The sequence below is a fragment of the Mustela putorius genome, unplaced genomic scaffold, assembly GCF_011764305.1.
Source record: "Mustela putorius furo isolate JIRA1106 unplaced genomic scaffold, ASM1176430v1.1 tig00000174_pilon_pilon_pilon, whole genome shotgun sequence".
NCBI classification, from domain to species: domain Eukaryota; kingdom Metazoa; phylum Chordata; class Mammalia; order Carnivora; family Mustelidae; genus Mustela; species Mustela putorius.
Window position 1 is genome coordinate 2,676,639 of NW_025421304.1, and position 19,180 is coordinate 2,695,818.

At 50.4% G+C, this 19,180-nt stretch overlaps 1 long non-coding RNA gene and 1 pseudogene across 1 annotated transcript; both read right to left on the bottom strand.

Annotated features, from left to right (window-relative positions):
* Positions 1–1,742: 1,742 nt before the first annotated feature.
* Positions 1,743–10,833, bottom strand: LOC101685039. The gene is made up of 4 exons (XR_001181641.2): positions 10,604–10,833; positions 10,080–10,227; positions 5,527–5,941; positions 1,743–3,698 (listed from the first exon to the last, which is right to left on the bottom strand). It is a non-coding gene; the product is annotated as an uncharacterized LOC101685039 (long non-coding RNA).
* Positions 10,834–11,712: 879 nt separating this feature from the next.
* On the bottom strand, positions 11,713–12,507 carry LOC123390957 (annotated as a pseudogene).
* Between the last annotated feature and the right edge of the window lie 6,673 nt (positions 12,508–19,180).

Here is a 19,180-nt window from a genome sequence, read left to right on the forward strand (position 1 = left end):
TACTATATTATTAGCTTCAGGGGTAGAATTTAGTGATTCATGAGTTACATACAACATCCAGGGCTCATTACTTCGGTGCCCCCCTTAATGCCTGTCAACCACATACCCCAACACCCCAAGAACTTTCCCTCCAACAATCCTGTTTGGTTTTTATAGCTAAAAGTCTATTATGGCCTCCCTCTTTGTTTTTATCTTTAGTTTTCCTTCCCTTCCTTTTATGTTTTGTTTCCTAAATTCAACATAGGGGTGAAAGCATATGGTATTTTGTCTTTCTCTGACTTATTTTGCTTAGGATAATACCCTCTAGTTCCATCCATGTCATTGCAAATAGCAAGATTTCTTTCTTCTTAATGGCTGGGTAATATTCCATTGTGTATATACACCACCTCTTCTTTATCCATTCCTCTGTCGATGGACATCGGGGCTCTATCCATAGTTTGGCGATTGTGGACATTGCTGCTATAAACTTTGGGGTGCACTTGCCCCTTCAGATCACTATGTTTATATTCTTTGGGTAAATAGCTAGTAGTGCCATTCACTGGGTCAAACATGTTTATTTTTCAAGTGAACCGGATGGGGGCACCTGGGTGGCTCAGATTGTTGGGCAACTGTCTTTGGCTCAGGTCATGATCCTGGAGTCCTGGGATCAAGCCCACATCAGGCTCCCTGCTCGGCGGAGAGCCTGCTTCTCCCACTCCCTCTCTCTCTGCCTGCTGCTTTGCCTACTTGTATCTACCTATGTCTCTGTCAAATAAAAATAAATTAAAAAACAAAAATCTTCAAGTAAACTTGGAATGTCCTTGAGTTAGGTATTTATTGGGTCAAAATGTGTTTCAACAAATTTCCAAAGTTGAACATAGATACAGTTTTTTTCTCTGAACATGGTGGGATTAAACCAGAAACCAATAACTAAGATATCTAGGAAATCTGAAAATATTTAGAAATAAAGGAAAACATACATTCACATAACCAGTGGATCAAAGAATGAACAATAAAAAGTTAGATATAATTTGAACTGAATGATAACTGAAACAAAGCAAATAAAAAAAATTTAAGATTTTATTTATTTGACAGAGAGAGCACAAGCAGAAGAACCAGCAGGCTAGAGAAGAAGCAGGCTTCCTGCTGAGTAGGGAGTCCAACTCTGACTCCAGCACTCGAACCCAGGACCCCAGGATTATGACCTGAGCCGAAGGCAAAGGCTTAACAGACTGAGCCACCCAAGTAACCCAGAGGAAACCAAATTTGTAGAATGTGGTTAGAGCAGTGAGTAAAGGAATGTTGCATCTTTAAGTGTTTATTTTAAAAAATAAGAAAGATCTAAAAACTTGGATATAACTTTCTATCCTAAAAAGACAAGTGAAAGCACATTTGTTACAAAATAGAAATAGATAACAAATATTGGTATGGAAATGAAAATAGCACAGAATATTAATAAAGCTAAAGTTAGAGTTGTAAAAGACTAATATAATTGATAAATGTCTACTAAGATCAATCATGAAATAAAAAGTGAAATTTTAATTATCAATATCCGGGAAAAGGGAGAACATTGCTATAGATTAGAAGACATTCAAAGGATAAGGTGATTATAAACACCTTTTTTTAAAAAAGATTTTATTTCTTTGACCAAGAGGGAGACAGCGAGAGAGGGAACACAAGCAGGGAAAGTGGGAGACGGGGAAGCAGGCTTCCCAGTGGAGCAGGGAGACCAAAGTGTGACTCAATCCCAGGACCCCGAGATCATAACCTGAGCCAAAGGCAGATGCTTAACGACTGAGCCACTCAGGCGTCCCTATAAACACCTTTTTAGGAAGAAAATTGTAGGTTCAAAGATTTCTCCTGGTGAATTTCATCACACATAGAAGTTATGATACCGGGGTCATATAAACTCTCAGACAATAGAGAAGGAGGTACATCCTCCAAATCCATTCAATGAGGTTAGCACAACCTTCTTACCAAAATATAATAATAAATGTACAGATTACTATTCCTCACAAACACAGATATGGCAATCTTGAACATTACTAGAAAATCAATCCTAACCAAATTTAAAAAGATCCTCTAGAATGACCAAGTGGAAGCAGAAACTTGCCGCAGAAACTACAAGGTTGGTTTCCTATGTAAAAGCAGTCAGTGACTGACCATAGTAAGAGACTAAAGGAGAAAAGCCATCTGCATTCTCAAAGCTGTAGGGGAAGTAATTGATGAAGTTGACCATAGCTTTCCAAAAGGTCTCTGGTAAAGTAGGAATTGGAGGGAATTTCCTTCTCCCGAAGGCAGAGCAGGGTTAAGTGACCAGGAGAGGTTGTGCCTTGGGACCTGAGGCCGTGACAGCTGAGCAGATTCTGCCCTTGCATCTGGGAGAAGAGTTCCCACGAGCAGCTGTGTGGTTGGCCCCAGGCTACAACACATGGGACACGGGATGATGCGGGGCGACTACTGCCTCTGTCTTCCAACTTCTGAGCAGCCTGGAGCCCAGGTTGGCCTGTGTGGGCCTCAGGAGAGCAGCCAACTCAGACCTAGTGGGCGGCGTGGGATCCTCACAGGATCTGGGGAACTGGGCATCGGGACTGGAGAAATGGTCATCCATGATGCCTGCTTGATGAGGGGGCTCCAGTCGGGGGTGCATGCATGAGCTCTGGAATCAGACAGACCAGCTTCAGCACCCACCTTCACTCCCATGTGGGACCTCCTGAAGACCCCGAGGGTTCGTGCTGTTTGTCACTTGTCAGATGTGTAAAAGGAAGTGAAGAGAAGCCAGCTACCTGGAGGGATGTGGTGGGGTACAGCACCTGGGCAGGCTAGGACACCCCAACGGCCCCCACTGCAAAAGCATTACAGCCCACGTGGCGATGCTTAAGACTCACACTTTTCCAGGACTGCAACAAGGCTGTCCTTGTCTTGCTCCAGGACTAGAACAGACCACAGACAGCTTCCCTTGTAAGCAGATGTTCCAGAAACCAGACCCACCATCACGGAGGAAAGGTAGGATGTGAGGGGAAATGGGTGTTGCCTGTGGCGGCCGCCTGAAAGGAAGGGGCCGGGAAAAATCACTCCCTGTGTGGCTGGGGCACTCCTTATCCCCCTTATTGTACATCCAGTGAAGCCATTCCCTGACTCTGGGTGCACCTTTTCCCGTCAGAAACAGAGTCCAACATCAACAGTTCCCGTGGCGTTTCTCCCATACTGACCTAGAGTGAGCCAGGCCCCCAGACCATCCAGATGTGGGGTGCTCCAGAGCCTGGCTCTGAGCAGGCTCTGCTTCCTCTGACCCCAGGAACAATGGCTAGTGGAACTAAGAGGCACAGAGTGCGTCACCTACAGCCCAGGGCCAGATGCAGAGGAGACCTCAGACCCAGAGCCCCAGCAGTCCCCCTGCTGCTGGCAACAAGCACCAGCAGTCCGGAGTGTGCCCACATGCAGGGGAGTGTGGGGAGGTGGTAGAGGGTGTGGGTGGGATGGGGAGGAGGAGGAAGGACAGTCCCCAAGCCCTACAACCAGGGGCAGAAATCCCATAGGGACTGGAGAAGGGCCAAGAGCCCCACCCTTTGCCCTCTGGTGCCCTTGCTTCCGCCTCTTTACTGGACAGTCCTTTCCTGTCACACATTCCAGCGATGAGTCACAAGCATCGGGCTCCACAGCGCAGTTTTCCGTGGAGGAGTAGGCAGTCGGGGCACATCCAAAAACATACCGGGTTCCTGGGATCAGAGGGCAAACACAGCTCTTCATGGGCAACGTAAAGCAAGCTTCCCTTCCTGACCTGCTCCTTTCCCCAAGCCCGGGGCCATTCACCCGTTCATCCAGACCCGTGTCCCTCCTCCACTTCCACCAGTGCTCACTTTTCACTGACCCAACCATCCCTGCTTCCCCATCTCTTCCCCTGGGGCAGTCAGCACCTCCGTACAGGTGACCTCCCCGCGTGTTCTGGACCTGGGTGTCACCACGTGGGCTCAGCTCCCCATTCCCAGGCTTTTGCCTTCTGCTTTCCCTAAGGATACACTGTTGTTACCTCCTCATTAACCGGGACCCGCCAGGGTGGAACCTGTCCAGTCTCCACCAGTCCACCTGCCGTATAATCAGGAGCCCGACCCCAACTCTGAACCTCTGCCTGAGCCCGGGAGCCACACTTCCATCACATGTGGGGTCCTGATGGGCAGGAGCAGAGTCACCCTCCCCAGTGCCCCCTACTTTACTAGCTGGTCCCTGTTGTTGCAGTAGCCGACTCTCCAACTGGCAGAACAACAGCCAACTGAACATCCAGGCCTGCCTTTGACTCTGATGAAATTGATATGGCTGCCAGGCCCCTTCCCAGGCTCCTCCGGATGAACCCTTGCACCCGGCTGCTTTGCTACCTCTCACCCCTTGGGAAACCTGGCCTCGAAACACAAGCGGCAGTCTGAACCTCTGTGTCCCACCTTTGGCATCTTGGCAGCCAGCCTCATCTGCTGATGTGCGGCCATCATTGGGATGCCCGGCACTCGGCAAGGCTCAGCTTTGCTAACGTGACTCCAGATTATTTCCTTTCAAGGCATCTGCGGGTCCTTTGGCTAAAGACTATTCTAGGGCCAGGGTGTCCCCCCAGGCCCCAGCTCCAGGACTGAAGCACTCTGCCTTAGTGCAGGGCCGAAGGGGACACTCCGGACCTAAGCTCATGCCAGGGGAGTCTGAGACCTGAACCCCCGAGTCCTGCCAGCCTGCAGAGCCTCCATCTCACCTGGAGACAGAGAACCTCCCCTGGGAGACACAGTCCTTCCTGCCCAAAGTCACACCAGCCAGAATCCCCAGGCCAAGCACACTGGTCCCTCCAGCAGAGATACCATCGCTGACAACAGACATGACAGAAGACACTTGGGCTGGTCCTCCCGTCCCGGCACCTGCAAGCCATCGGCCAAAGCCCTCAGCCACAGTGAGAGCGGCCACACCACACCTGTGCTCGGAGCTCCATCTCCTCCCACGTGCAGTCCGGCCCCCGCGCTCCACTCGTCCAGGGCACAGGGAGAGTTCCAGTGAGAGGGTCCAGGACGAGAACTGGCGTGGAGAAGCTGCGTTCCCTTTCTCTGTCTGCTGGGGACCTGTCTGGCCAGAGCCAAACTATTCCGGGTAGAAAAGCTACCACCAAAGAGAAGAAAGCTGGGCCTGAGGATGCTGTTGTTCGTGCTTCTGCCAGTTGCTTCTGGGCCACCTGGCCAGGGCACCTCTGTTGCCGTCAGAGGGGCCGGCACCACGGGTGTGGCTGGAGAAAAGACTGTCCCTAACACATTCTGGGCACCTGGCGTCCATGCAGACAGGGGATGGGGAGCGCCGTGGGAGGCGACAGCACGGGAGCTGTGGTTGGGCACACTCCCTGTTCCACCAGCATCGCAGCAGCTGGGGAGGCTCATGGCCAGAGCACGTGGCTACAGTCAGATGGGACAACGTCACTTTTAGGAAGACACCTGGGGTGTGGCCTTCATTCAGACCACTGGAACCTTCCCGGCCGGGATGTCCCCCTTGACTTTGTAGGAACGCACACGACTGAGAAAATACCTGAGCTTGGGGCCTCATTCGCCTCCCGTAGACCAGATCACAGCTGCCTCTTCAGCGGGTCCAGCAAGGAGCAGCCTTGCCTTGCGGCAGCCTTGTCATCTGTCCGAGGACTCCTTGTGGACACAAGAGTGGGACCACCAACCCGCGGGTCATCTTCTCCTGCAAGAACCAGGATCTCAGCAACTAGGAATCAAAAGACTACTCTGCACATGGCGGCAGCCACAGGCCCTCACTCCCGGGTTTTCTCTCCTGGACACAGGCTCCGGTGCATCTAGTTCCATCAAAGAAACTTAAGCTGTTTTCTGTTTTCCTAGAGCCAGCCAGAGGCCCGACAGCTCTGGGTGTTTGTGCATGTTTCCGTGCCTGTGGGGTCCGATGGCACTGGTCGGAGGACACACTGGCTTGGAAAGGTGCACTGTAGAGAGAAGGGAGAGAACCGTAAATACCAAGCGTGCAACAAACACTCTGCTTTCCATTCTTGGCCTGGAAGGCTCGAGCTCTAGGCTGGTTTTCCTCTAGTCTTAAAACCTGCAGGACACCCACTGCTGCCTGCGGCTGCCCCAGGCCTCCCCCCAGTTGGTTTCAGTGCGCCCTGACCTTCCGTTCCCAGACAGAACATACACGGACATACGTTGTTCTTGTTAATCGAGCCTCTGCTCATGTGTTTGGCTTCTTCAGCTCGATGAGGGAAGCAGAATTGACCTGTACAAGTGGCAATGTGTTGAGCCCAATGTCACTGTGCAAAGCTTCCGTGGCCCAGGATGTAGGCTGCAGAGGCAGTACCGCTAAGGCAGCAGGAGCTGACTTCTGCAGTCTGCTGTGTCAGGGGCAGCAGCCCAGAGGGAATCAAGGTGCGGGGGCTGACACAGGGCATGGCTCTCCCTCGCCTCTTCCTTCTGAGTTTCTCCCGGGATGCCCGGCTTCCGTGGAGGCCACACCAACTTGTAAGCCAAGCACGCTCTACCACTGTAGTCTGTGGAAAGTAGCTTAGTGTCCTCGTTCATTTGCACTAGGCCAAGCATCCACACACATTCACACGCCACCCAGGGAGAACTGGCTTGGTAGGGAAAAGGAAAAACTCAAGTCTCTTTTATAATTTTTGAAAAATTTCAGTCAAGGATCAATATATAGATACTGTTCTCATGCTGCCTTAAAGCATCTGACTGAGCATTTTCCTCTGAAAGGGGAGTCAATTTTGTCAATTGCTTTTCCCGCAACCAAGAGAGGATCCTATGGCTTTCTCCCCCAGTCTCTTAATATGGTGATTGTACATTAATGCAGTCAACAGCTGGGTAGGTTCTATTTTGAAAAGCAAGTCTTCCTCCCATCGAACCCTCTGATATTGTCAAATGCAAGAGTTAGAACGTCATTCAAGCTTGGCTGGCCTTGGAGTCAGGCCGTGTCTCCACTAGACTTTACTGCTAAAAACAGAATCTTTTCTAACTCATTTTGCAGCCCATAAAACCACCTTAAGCTGGGGGACAGCAAAAAGGCCAGCCTTTCCCTCAGCTTCTTACCTGTTCTTTCATCAAACATTTATTTGGGGCTGACCCTAGGCTTGACATTGCGGCACACCCTCGTGACGCAACGTTTAAAGGCGTCTCTTGCTGCACAGGAATTTACGATATCGAGAGAGTCTGACGAATAAACCAAATATTACTGAGGAGGGGAGACTGGTGGGGATTTCGAAGCTGGTGGGAAGGACGTAAAACCAAGGGTGGGACGGATGGAACTTTACATTCGAGAAGAACCAAGTGGCCTGGTAGAGAAGGACTACTTTCAGGTCAGGGAAATATCACGTGAAAAGGCAGGGAAGGAGGAGCAGTCACGACCCAGTGCCCAGCACGAAGAATATTCTCTCTGACCACAATTAAAGTAGCATCAATAATAAGATGAGTAGAGCCTCCTCAAATACCCAGACATAAAGCAAAAAGGAACCAGTGAGTCAAAGGGGAATAAGAAAAAAATGGGACAATAAAGTAAATGATAATTAAAACGAGAAGGTAAAACTTTGTGAGAAACAGCTAAGGCAAAGTGTGTCAGGAAACTTTGTAGTTTCGTGTGTTTATATGAAAAAATAAGAAAGAATTAAAAATAGTCGTTCAAGTTTCCATCCTTAGACAAGAGCCATTGGTTTAAATAAGATCCAAAATAGGAAACTGAAATTACACTGCACTGAAAACTAAGCTGAGAGAGGAATTTTCTTTAAAGATTTTATTTATTTATTTGACAGACAGAGATGACAAGTAGGCAGAGAGGCAGGCAGAGAGAGTAGGGAAGCAGGCTCCCTGCTGAGCAGAGAGCCTGATGTGGGGCTCGGTCCCAGGACCCTGAGATCATGACCTGAGTTAAAGGCAGAGGCTTTAACTCACCTAGCCACCCAGGCACCCGAGAGAGGAATTTTTAAAAGATTGATGAAACTCACAAACCCCTACTGTGACTGAAGGAGAAATAAAAAATGAATTCAAATTTTATGAACATTGGAGGAGTTAAGACAACCCAACAGGAAGACAGGAAAATGGTAACAAGGATGTTACCTTGCAAGGATGACATTTCTGCCTCCCAATGTTTTGTGTTTTTCCCTGATGAACTCTAGAAAACCTCTAATGACATTATTTACCAGTACTACCCAAATTCTTTCAGAAAACAGACAAGGAGGCAACTCTTGCTAACCCACTCTAGGAACCCAGTGTTAGTTACCCTCAGCCCCAAACTCACCAGAAACAAAAGGACAGGAGAATGCCTCTGATGGCCCTGGAAATCTTTGATAACCTTCTCAGAAGTCAAATCTTCCCAAATATACAAGCATGATCTAGCATGATTAAGTGGGCTTTTTCTCAAGAATGTAAGGTTGCTTTGAGTGATTAATAATGCATTAGTATGATCATCAGATTAAGAGACCAAGGGGGGAAAGTCATAGGATCCTCTCAATGGTTGTGGGGAAAGCAATTGACAAAATTGACTCCCCTTTCAGAGGAAAAGGCTCAGCAAGGTAGGAATGGGAGGGTTTCACTTGTGTGATAAAGCCCATCTACCCAAAAACTCCAATTAAAGGCACAATGAATGTGTTTACCCTCTGATCAGAAACTGGGAAAGGATGAGCTTTGTCTCCACTTGTCTCCACTCAATATGTTCCTGGATTTTGGAGCTAATGTCGAAGGTAAAGAGAACTACTCAAAGACCTACATGTTTAAAAAGAAGCAAAAGTGGCTTTCTCATAGAGAATGTGATTGTGCATGTAGAAATCCAATCTACATGTTTACGAAGAAGCTCCAAGAAGGAGGAAATGAAGTGCGCCAGTTTCCTGTGTCAGGTCGACATACAAAAGGCAACTGCTTTGTCTGTGTGCTACCAAACACCAACACGCGTGTAATGCACACGTACAATATATGTACAGATCCATATATCCTACTTGTGCCCGGGAAAAGGTCACACTGCTATGTTGTCCATTTCAGTCCGGACCCTGAACGATGGGCCGTGGAATTATTATATGGGATGTGGGTGCCCTTGGGTAAAGCTCTTAAGCCAGGCTAGATCCTGTCTCCTGTCCTTGGACCTGGGAGATCATTCACAGACAGCTGTGTAGTCGGCTGCCAAGTCTTCCCAAGACAAGAAATGCCTGGCGGTGCTATGCTGACTGCTGTTACTCTCTGCAGAGGGAAAAGAATGAGAAATTCAAGGCATGCAGATGAAAAGGGAAGTCAATTAGCTTTAGTCATAGAATCACGATTCAGAGGAAACATTACTGCATATGTAGAAAATCTTAAGGAACCTACAAAGAAGATTCCAGAATGCGATAGCTATGTGATCATAGCATGTTCTGTAAAGTACCAATGTACTACTGAAAAATAAACTTCACAAAGCCCACACAGTTCATAGGAATAAATTAGCAAAAGCTGTGGAAGATCTACAGCCACAAAACTATAAGAGGGTGGTTGCAAACATGCTCTTAAAAGTCCAGAAAATAGGTATTATAGGCTTTGTGGCTCACAAACCTCAGTCACATATTTGTGCACGTGCATGTGTGTATGCTACAAGTACTTTCCATTGTTGCATGGTTCTTTGCTCTCTCACCTTACAAAAACAGGCTGTGGGTTGAATCTGACCCAGAGGCCTCAGTGTTGGCTGCTAGTGGAAAATATTGCATAGAGAAATTTAGAAAGACCTCATATATGGAGATGCATACCGTGTTTGTGGCCTAGAGAAGTTAATACTGGCCAATTGTCCATTTTGACCAGGACTCTGAAACCTCATCTATGGGGTTATTCTGCGAAAAGTTGGTGCCCTTGGGGTATAAGAGTTTTCAGAGCAGGGGATCCTGTGCCCACCTGATGGGCCTCCCCCATCCCCGCCCTGGAGGAAGACAGCTCCCAGCCAGCCCTGTGGTTTGCTGCAAGAGGCAATCACAAGAGAGCTCTGCCATGGAGATGTGCTGACACCTGTGGTCCCTTATAGCCTACGGCCCCGTTTGTCAAGGCCCACTTAGAGGAGTTGTGCCCCTAGCTAAGTACCTTACAGTCTTAAGAAAAAAAAAAAAAAAAAAAAAGGACCACCTGGTGTGTAAGTGATGGGGAGTCACCAGGGTCTGGTGGGTCCAGGCTGATCTGTAGAATCAGACAGCTTGGGTCAAGCCCTGGCAGGGCCACTACTGCCTGTGTGAGCTGAGGAAAGTTCTAGGCCTCCCATATGGTTTGGCCAAACCTGTAAAGCAAAGAGAAGAGGTTCTGACCTCCAGGAAAGGGTGATGTGGGGCGCCGCCTGGGAAGCCCGCCCAGGGGCTCCTCTCCTACTAACGGCTCGGGCCTTCCCAGGGTGGCAGCTGAGGGGGCGGCCCCAGAGAGACTGCCAGAGGTCGGGGCCCGGCGCCCTGCGCTCCCCGCGGGCGGCGGCGGGGGCCTGGCATAACGGCTTCGGTCCGTGGCGGTTGGAAGGACGCGGTTGGCGGCCCTCGCGGCCGCTGCTGCTCTATCCCGGGTCCCTCACCGCACCGCCCCCAGCCCCCGTATCCCGGACACTGCCCCTGCCGCCGCCTCCCTGGAGCCCTGGGTCCCCCAGTTCCCTGGCCTGCGCCCCCCACCTTCCCCGGCATCAGGCTGTATCTAGCACTGCCGCTGAGTCAGCTCCTCGCTCAGACGGTCGCGGCCCCGGTACTCCGGACGACCGGTACTGCCCGCGGCGACCCGAGGGAGAGAACGGAAGACCCAGGCCCCAGACGCCAGGCGGCTGTCCGGAGCCAGACGCACAGGAGGCCGACCCGCTTCCCGGGAGCCATCCCCGCTGTCCCGGATGGTACCCACGGAGCGCGCGCGTCAACGGGTGCCACCAACTGCAGCCCAGTGCGCAAGCCTCGAGGCGAGCGAATCCCGCGAACCGGGACCGTTGTCCTCGCCTCTTGCCCTCGCCTCTTGCCCTCCGCTTCATTTCCCTCCAGCCAGCCCGTTGAGCGCGGGTTCTCTGTCCCCCTGGCCGGTGGCCCTTCAGAGCCTTGGAGAAGGGTTCGCTGGCCACCAAGGGCTCTGGAACTAGGGCACCTCGCTGACTTTTCTGCTGAGTCCAGGGATTCCTCGCACACAGGCGGCTCCTCCCCAAAGCTTCTGCAGCCAGCGGGTGCCATCCAGTGTCCCCCCCCCCATTGGGCCTGGGTCACCCCTGTCCTGCCCCTCACTTGGCATGCTTGCAGGCTCCTGGGTCTGCACCCTTCCTCCCCTGTTGCCTGGCAGAGCTGGGAAAGGTCTCATCTCTGATCCTTTGTCAGGACAGGCTGGGACCACCCCCTGGACGATCTGAAAGGGCGGTGGGAGCCCACAGTGAGAAGCTAAGGGTGGCGGCCACTCTGGGACTTTGTATCTGAATCCAAGATTCAGCCCAGCTTAAATATGTGTGTTTGGTGGTCTCAGGAGGACAGGGAGGGGATGGCATTAGGCCTAAGTTCAGAGGGGTGCTTCTAGGCCTCAGGCAGGCAGGAAAAGGGCAGTAGAGTCTATCCTTCATGCTAAAACTGGTTTTAGGAGGAAGACTCAGGGAGCTGAGCATTGCTTGTCTCTGAGCCCTTCCGGGAAGTTTTGCTCACCAGGCTCTCAGACTGTAATTTGTCTTCAAGGCTTTAAATCTTTTCTGCTTTATGATTTTGGATGAGATCAATTGTCGGGCTTTCAAATAACCCATTTGAGGATTCTGCCACCCGTACTAGGGGGAGAGGACCTTGGAGGGCTTGTGGGAAAGGAGGTATTTGTTCAGACGGCTCTCATCATGCCACACGGCCTTGATGTGGTTGGCTTGGTCCACCGTCATGGTTTCGTGGCAGGCCCTGGTCAGCCTGTAAACCTCTGACACTGACCCCCCAATCAGACCCCTATGGAATAAAAGTCCCCTCATCTTCAGGAATATGGGCACGTGACTGAGGCTGGCATTCATAGGGGAAGTCGGTCTGATTGAGCCCAAGGTAGGCGAGATGGAGAGTCCCGAACAGGGAGGCGAGGATCTCCACGCCCATGTGGTTGCTGAAGCTCTCGTCCACATCCGTACACACGAAGTAAGCCACCTCCCGCTGGAAGCGCTGCTGGGAGAAATTGCTGATGGTCTCTGAGCCGTGCGTGGAGACACCCTCCAACAGGCAAAGCATCGGATGATGATCTGCTTCCCTTTCTGTTGGCTGAGATGAGGAACATACTCTGGCTTGTCAGTGAAGATACAGTAGTTCACCCTGTGTCCCACCAAGTACCTCTTGACGGACTGCAAGAACTGCTTTAGGAAGATCGTGTAGGACCTCACAGAAAATACAGTCGATCTGAGGGTCGTGGTTCAGAGCTGGAACTGCTCATTCACGATGTCCGTGTTGACAGTCCCCTCCCAGATGATGGGAGCCATCCAAGGGGTCATGACGAGGACATCTTTCCTAGAGGGTGTTAGACCATCTGGTTGAGGATACACCATCCTTGATAATTTTACACTTTGCAGGCCGTTGCGTTCTCTCACAGGCATGCTGACCTTACCCTGATGCTTTCCAGCTTCCGGCTTCTTGGGTTCAGGTAACCCTGATCGCCAGAGAAGGTCATGATGGGCGTTAGGAGAAGAAGCGAGGCCACTTGATGAAGCGAGCAGCGTTTCCGTGTCACAGTGAGGATCTGGAGTCGCTGGGCCATGACTGTGTGACTGAGGATGCACTTTTTGTCTCCCCCAAGATACGAGGGTACTTGTCTCTCCCGACTTCCCCCCCTCAGTGGTCTCCCTGAAGCGAGGTGAAGCTGATCGCCCGACCCTAAAACATCCACACTCACACATTCTGCTTACTAGTCCAGCAGCCCAGGCTATCCTGAGGCCTGGGCCTGCACAAGTGGGCACCTGGGCATGGGGACATCGTGGATGCCCTGTGGACAAAGACAGGATCCAAGGAGACCTTGATAAATTCAGGTTTCGTTTGAGGTGCCGTCAAGAAACCAGGTGTCAGGTCTTAGTCAACAGATAGCTGAACTTAAGGACCAGTGTACAGGAGACAAATCAGAGCTCGAGCTCCTGAAACAGATTCAGGCGGCTTGCTCAAGAGAGACCACTGAGAAGGTCAAGGCCAGAGATTATGATGAAATCAGGGCAGGGCTGTAGCCCCCAGATCCTGCCCAGAGGGTCAGGACAAATGCTCTGGCCTTCCCTTGGCCCTTAACTGCTGTGAGTTAAGCACCGAGTTTCCTGAAAAAAAAATCCACAAAGTCAAGATCAGACTGTCTTCAAGATCATATCCATGCAGCTAACATGGGCCATCCTCCAGAGGCCTGATCTGGAAGACGCGGTGAAGGGGACAGAAGATCTACAGGCTGGAAATGTTTATCCTTTTTTCTCTTAATAATTACTTAAAATCCATAGCATTTGCTTTTTATGCTACTGGCCTTACACTGTTGTTAGGATTAGGCTGCTTAAGTGTGCACCGTCTTATTCAATCCTTACAATAAGTTTGGGGATGGATGCGATGTCCTCCACCTCATACAGATGCAGGAGAAACAGCCTCTGAGAGGTGGGCGAGTGGCCCGTGAACACGCGGCTGGCTGGTCAGAGCTGACAGTGCTGACAGCGTCCCACACCCTGCCTCATGACCCCTCCACCCGTCGCAGGGCTTCAGGGAACCCAGCAGAGGATTCGCCACCCAGCCCAAGTTTTGCTGACACCTCGGCCCGGCTCACGAGCTCCCCCTGCAGACACGCCGCCTCAGAGCTGGCCTGCCTGGGTCCCTCCAGTGTCACAGAGAGCAAGCATTAAGCTCACAAGGGGCAGAGAGTCAGGACAGACAGCCGCCCAGGAAGAAAAGTGACTGAGATGCAGCAGCAGGACGTAAGCAGACGAGCCATGTCTCAGAGTGAACGAGGGACACTGGCCGGCAGGACCTCCTCTTCATAAAATCACTCCTCTCAAGGGCAGAAGACAGAGCTTTCTCAGCACACAGCAAATTGTATGTTGCAACTATTTTACTACAATAAAATGACTGAGAAACCTCAAGTGTCTCCCATACCTGAATGTTGGCACAATCACGGAAAACTGATGGGTAAGACCCAAAGTGAGAGCATAAAGGTTTGCTTTCTTGTGCATCAGGGAGTGATTGGGGAAGTGTTCTGAGTAAGGATGGGGGATTTCTGGACACCCCTCAAGTGACCTCGAGAAGAATTCTGTTGAATAAGTTTATCCTTCTTTAATACTTTGAAGAAAAAGACATCGAAGGGAATCTTCTAGCTAAGAAAACAGCAACTCCACGAGCTACATTTGCAATCGCCAATTTTCCTCACAAGAATTGGCGTGAGTACTGTATATAGCTGGTTCTGGATCTAGGATTCTTCTTTTGTGGGGGGCATATCTCAATCCTGTTGCCGCTGTAATGGGGGGCACCCAGAGTTTGCTCCATATTTCTCTTTCTGCTTGGATCCCAGGCCTGAGCAAGTGGCTAATGCATCCTTCTGTCTGGAATCCCAAGGATTCCCATAGGCTGAGGTTAGAAGGGTGCCATAAGAACATATTTGCAGGACAGTTTGGGAATCTACAAAGCATGGTCCCTCGATAAACCTAGAGACCTAGAAGTACCTCTAGGTAAACCTAGATGTCCCTAGAAACCCTCTCTACCCAACCAAGGTTCCCTCTGAAGGATCAACAACCTTGCCCTGTCCCTACCCTTGACCTTCCTCTCTTCTCTGGCCTTCTGTTTGGTAGTCTTTCCTTCCGGCTTAGGCAAGTGTACCTGGTTCACTATATAAGTTGCGTTCTTGCTAAAGCAGACTCTGAGACAAAGTTGTCAAAACAGAATGTTCATTTGGGATGTGATTTCAGGGTGAACAAGTGAGAACCTGGGAGGGAGAAAAGCCATGGCAATGAGCAACTAGGTCCTGAAGCTAGTAGGACCCCTCTCAGAAACAGTATGGAACTTACCTCAGAACCAACCCACTAGAGATCAAGGAGTTTGTATATTTTTTAAAGGTTTCTCTGTGTATATTAACTACCCTCCCTGCTTTCCGAACGAGCTTGACCATGACCCACCAACCTTCCATGTGGTAGAGAAAGCTACCAAATGGTAAAGATAGATACAAGTGTTTGAGGAGGCAGTATGTCTGCTGGGACGTGGTGGGGGAGACTGTCCACTTGACTCAGGTAAGCCTACATGAAAATAGGGTAGGGGATCCCATGATTATAGAGGAAATGATAGGTCAGAGTTAAATATGAAAAGATAAATCTGGCTTTTACCTCCAAATCCTAAATTTGGATATCAAAGCTGTAGGGTATCCTATCATGATATTTCCCCCAACAATAGATTAGATAAAGATTGTATAGTTTGGAGGCAGGAAGTGAGAGGGAAGAGAGTACATGGACGACACAGAGTTTCCACTGGTGCCCAGCAGTCCTCAGAGAGCTCTGTGGAAGTCGAGCGACAGCAAGTATATTACGTATGTTGTGAGGACAAACTAACTGTCTCATCTCTTCCTCAGCTTTGGATGGGCACCCATCCTATCCATAAACTCATCTGTAGGTCAGAGTACTTATCCAAGACCTTGTGCCCATCCATTTCATCTGGGTGGCTAGTAGGTTTTCAGTAGCCCTGGAGAGGGGAGAGTACTGGCACATCTCCAGTTCCCATGCACTTGGAGTGCAGATTCTCTGCCCACAACCTCCCTGTGTCCCCCTCCTTCCACAGAGGCAGGGACTCGTGCCCCATTTTAGAAGCAGTCTCTACCCATGACGTAGAGTGGGGTTGAAGGGTGAGGGCAGCCCCAGAGTCCTATCTTATCCTGAGCAAAGTAGCCTTCCCTTGTCACCTACCAAGCTCACATGACAAGGAGATGAGTGACTGTCAACGTGTCCAGCTCAGGAAACATTCCGTAGACTCCTTGCCATAAGGATCGCAGAAACACTGAGAGGGTCCCTGGGGTGAATGCCTCGCAGGGTCTTTTCTCAGGTAACTCTCAGTGGGCTGTTCCTGAACTGTAAGAGAGTGTGTGGGTTAGGCATAAAAGAGTTCCAGAATCATGGCTATGGAGCAGAGGCACAGGAGGAGTTCTAAAGCCCCAGAACCCAGAAACCCAGCTCTGTATGTAAGTAAGACCCACCTTGTAGCGACAGTAGGTGGCAGCAGCTCGGCCCACCATTGCACAGTTGGGATGAGAATAAATTGAGGTACAAGAGGCAATTTCTTGGTCCTGGCCAGGCTCAGCCCTTGTACTGTAACCAAGAACCATACCTTTGTTCTTCTCCTCCATAAGTTGCCTGGGGCCCCTTTATACCAATTATTTTACTGGGTACTCACCACGACCATGGAAATGGAGGTGTTGCTCCCATTCTTTAGATGTAAATCAGAGGCCCAGGGAGCTAGAATAGGGGCACAGGCACAAGTGAGTTTGTGAACCCAGCCTTTCCAGCAGCTTCTGAGGCCTCCGTTTCCTTACTTGTAAGACTATGAGGATCACTCAACACTCATAGTCATCAACCATTTCGCAAGGTCGTTGGGAGGCTGAAATCCGGTAGGTAATGCCTGTGACCTGTGGGTCCTGGTCCACAGAAGTGCTCAGACACTCTAGCTGTGTTAGTGTCTTCTTCCCCATCTTCCACACCCTGTACCAAGTTCAGCTGAGGAAGAATATCCCGAGGGCATTCACATCCGGCCCCCATCAGAAGACACAGGTGTGCTCCACAGAGGAGCCCCCCACCTCACCCTCCAGAGAGCCCAGGCTCCAGCCCAAAGAATAAGCACTTGCTGGTGAATTGCAAGGCTTTATTGGAATCTTCCATCCAAGATAGCTGAACATGGCAGGTTGCCAAGACTACTTAGATGAGGCAGATGGCTTCTTGAGGGATCCTGGCAAGGATGGCTCCATTAACACAAAGGACTTGAGTAGGTGGTTTCCTAAATGGGCACCTGGCTTGCTCAGTCAGTACAGCATGTGAATCTTGAACTCAGGGTTGTGAGTTCGAGCCCCACATTGAGTATAAAGATTATTTAAAAATAAAATCTTTAAAAGACAGGCACCTGCGTAGCATAGTCCATTAAGCATCTGACTCTAGGTTTCAGCTCTGGTTTGATCTCAGGGTTGTGGGATCGAGGCCTGCACAGAGCCGCACATCGGACTCCACACTCAGTGTGGAGTCTGCCTGAGTTTCTCTCTCCCTCTCCTCTCTCTCTCCTCTCTTCTCTCTCTCTCTAAAATAATCTTTAAAAAAGAATGTTTAAAAGAAAAGGGCCTGAAACCCGATGAGGCCTTCAAGGGTAGGAGACAGACAGCAGCACACAAAATATTGGGATGCTTCTGGAAGAGGCACTCTGGAAAGGGGCCTGACGCCTTATTTGGAGTGTGGCTCTTGGATCTGAGCAAGTAAAGGTGGATTCTTCTCAATCTTGTGCACGGGAGTACCCAAAGGTATGCCTGAGAGCTCCTATGGCGCTCGCTCCAATAGAGCAAAAAAGAGGAAGGATTCACTTGTCCCATCTGGAGGGATGGTGCCCTGAGGCAGGACAAAATGCAGTTGCTGAGAAGGCCTTGCCAGTATTCCAGATGAGTCTGTGATGTGCCTAGGAGATGGAGGGGACTGCCGTGAACCTGTAGCAATGAACAGTTCCAAGTTCATTTCCTCCTGCTACACTCACAGGCCCAGGGCTGAAGCAGGGCTCTGTGCCCAACCACTGTGACAACAGTGGAGAGAGGATACATTCTAGTTCTCATCTTGGGACGTCCCAGGTAAAGGGAGCAGGGAGCCCTTTGGAGCATGTGTCCTGGCATGTAAGCCACAGAATAACCCCCTGGATTCTACAGAAAGAGGAATAACGAGGGCTTTAGGGAGGCATGGGCAAAGGGTTGGGGATGTTAGGATAAAGTCTGGACAATGGAACTGGCCAGGAATAAGAGTCTGAAGAGGATCTGTTGAGGCTGGAGTGAGGAAGGCCAAGGGTCAGCATAACATACTGGTGTCCTGGTGACTCATGGAAGCTGGAGGGTCTCAGGCTAGTGGTCTGGCAGATCTGAGCAGTCAGGACCTTCCCAAGTGGTCAGAGGCCATGCTGAGTGCCTCTTCCTGTCTTTTCTGACACCGCTGGTGTCTGTCCCATCCCTCTACCTCTTCATTCTGCAAGCTTCTTTAACCTCCAAGACTCTCAGGGACATGCCATGGAGAGCAGTGCCGTGGGTTCCCTCCACCACCGCCTTGGGAAGACCAGGTTCCCCAGATTCCCACATACAGCCAGACCCACAAGCACATCAGGCACACGCTCCTTATCTTCTGGAGGGCATTTTCTCCTCAAAGCAGTGCTTCCATTTTCTGGCATTTGTAACGTCATTGAGTTGGCCTGATATATTGCCACTACGTTAGCATTACTGAGCAGGGCTGACAATCAAGATGACACAACCACTCCTCTACCCAGCTAGACAAATGTCAGAGTCTGGGCCCCAAAGACAAGGTGTCAGCCTCTTAAGACACAGTCATCAAAACTCACTCATTCCCTCCTCCTAACATGCTCAGAATCAGCCTGAGGAGGTTTCAGAAAGCCTGGAAAAACCATGTCTCCAGCCACCTGCTCCTGTGGGAGGGGAGAAACAAGGTGACAGAGGCAGCAGCACAAGAACACCAACCAGCTTCAGGGGGCACATGGCAGGGCCTCCCCGCACACCACAGGACTCTTTTCTACCAACTGTTAGTCCCACAGTGGGCCCGAAGTCTGTGCCACGGGTCTCATTTTCCAAGAGACTTGTACTTGGAACTGCCCAGGACTGCAGAGGGAGACATACATGTTGGGAATACAATAGGTCAAAAATGGCACTGGGTCGGGTTTCTTTCTTCATTTTGAGGACCTTGCCTAAGGTCAACTGGCATGGTATCCATAAGGGACAGAAGCACAGGAACCCAACCAGGAAAAGAGCCCAGAAACAGGAAACCACGAAGGACTGACAGGCAAGGCAGAGGACCAGAGTACAGGGTGGTCAAGGGCTCAATCCTGGAGTCTGGCTGCTCTGTTGGCTTTTACACTTTCCAGCTAGCCATGTGGTCGTGGACCAGTCACCCATCTCTCTGAGCAGATTTCCCCATTTAGACCATGAGGACAACACAGCATCCATTCCCCCAGCCTTGTTTGCAGGGCTCAATAATATAATGCACAATGAGTATCTGCGAAGTAAACACTCAGTGGCATTTTATATAATTA